Below are 1,661 nucleotides of genomic sequence, written 5' to 3'. Positions count from 1 at the left end.
AGAAAGCAAAAAGAAATATTGAAATGTTATCTTTAAGTCATCAAAAGCTTGGTATCAGACAAATGAAACTTTTATGTGATATTATCATTGTTAATTTTAGATAAATCACTATAATACTAGATGTCAAACACTAAGCCAAGCATGGGAAGGAGGGATGGGGAGGGAACGGGGTGGGGATCGGGTAGGGGCTAACTGGGCGATTTGTGCATGTATGTCTACAAAAGTTTTTTTTTTATACTATTATGATGTATGAATACAGTGCACCAATAAAAAAATAAAAAATTAAAAAAACAAAGCCATGTTCCTCCGTGTAAAGAAATGAAAGAAGCTTTTCTTTTGTGTGTGTGTGTGTGGTACTGGGGTTCCTGGAAACCCTTCTACCTCTGGGCTACACTCCCAGACCTATTTTTATGCTTTTTATTTGGAAATAGGGTCTCTTAAGTTAGCACACTGGCTTCAAACCTGTGTGATCCTCCTGTCTCCACCTCCCAAGAAGGGGGATTACAAGCCTGAGCCACCACTAAGCATTCATATTTAAAACAAAGTACTTCCCCACACAACAACGTTAATGCACGAAGGTCCCTGTCAGTGTTCCAAGGCAGAGTGAGTGGTTAGCCTGTCTATGGCTTAGGATCTGCTTCTATTCTGGTTTCTTCAACTGCTCTACCTCTGAGAGCTTCTCATCATTTTCCAACATCTGCTGAAGTTCATGGATGATACTAAGAACATGAAATTGTTTTCGTCTTAATTCCAGCTTATCTTTGACACTTTCTTTAAAATGTGAAAGATGCTCTAATTCCTTTCCCAGAGCCTCTAGTTGCTTCAGTGTCTCATGCTGGTCTGGATGATGCTGGATTACTTTTGCCAAAGTGTCATACACCTGGCGATATTTTCATATTTGTTTTGCTTGAATAATATGCTTTTTACACTCAGCAATTTTTTTCATGTGCTCCAACAATGCTACATTCTATTTCCTTATAATTTTTTCATAATTTAGGGTCATATCATATACCAGCAAAGTTTTGCCCATTGAAAATTCACATTGAGACAGTGTGCTCAGCATACGTTGGTACTGGCTATATCCCTCCTCCTGGGGTTCAAAGTTGCACTACTTAATGAAGCTCTTCACTAGGAAGTTGATTCTCTGGTGGTCTCCAGCACCATCTCTGTCAATTAGAAGATGCCTTGTAGATGACTTGTCTTCAGTCATGGCGCGTCTGTGTTTTACTATGTTTTGCCAAAACATCTATAGCCTAGTATTGATGAGTGATGGATTGAGAAGGACCTTTCTGTATTTATCAAAACTGTAGATTTTTGTATAAAAGAAAATTATTTGTTGATAGTGAAATAATGAACTTTTGGAAAAGGGCTTATCAAATTAATAAGCAATTAAAAATTGCTTCTTCATTTTCAATTCTCATCTTCAAAAATATTTGAATAATTATTCAACCCTAATTTTGAAATGGTTCAAATGATTTATTGTAGCACTGCTCAGGTCATAATTTGGATTTTCTAAGATTTTGTTCAGCGGAAAGTTAAGTTTCAAAAGCGTATATGAATGTTTTCTTAGAGAAATCAATTTGATATTTGTGCAAAAATGGCATAATTTGAGGGTTTTCTGAGATGTTTTGCATTCTTGATCTCCTTTACATCTTTTTTAT

General features: G+C 36.2%; 1 pseudogene across 1 annotated transcript; it reads right to left on the bottom strand.

Moving 5' to 3' along the window:
* Positions 1–640: 640 nt before the first annotated feature.
* LOC308268399 (THO complex subunit 7 homolog) lies at positions 641–1,063 on the bottom strand (annotated as a pseudogene). Its single transcript has one exon. The product of its transcript is annotated as a THO complex subunit 7 homolog (transcript).
* Between the last annotated feature and the right edge of the window lie 598 nt (positions 1,064–1,661).

The sequence above is a fragment of the Muscardinus avellanarius genome, assembly GCF_963383645.1.
Source record: "Muscardinus avellanarius genome assembly, chromosome: 10".
NCBI classification, from domain to species: domain Eukaryota; kingdom Metazoa; phylum Chordata; class Mammalia; order Rodentia; family Gliridae; genus Muscardinus; species Muscardinus avellanarius.
This window is presented reverse-complemented; position numbering and strand designations above follow the sequence as displayed.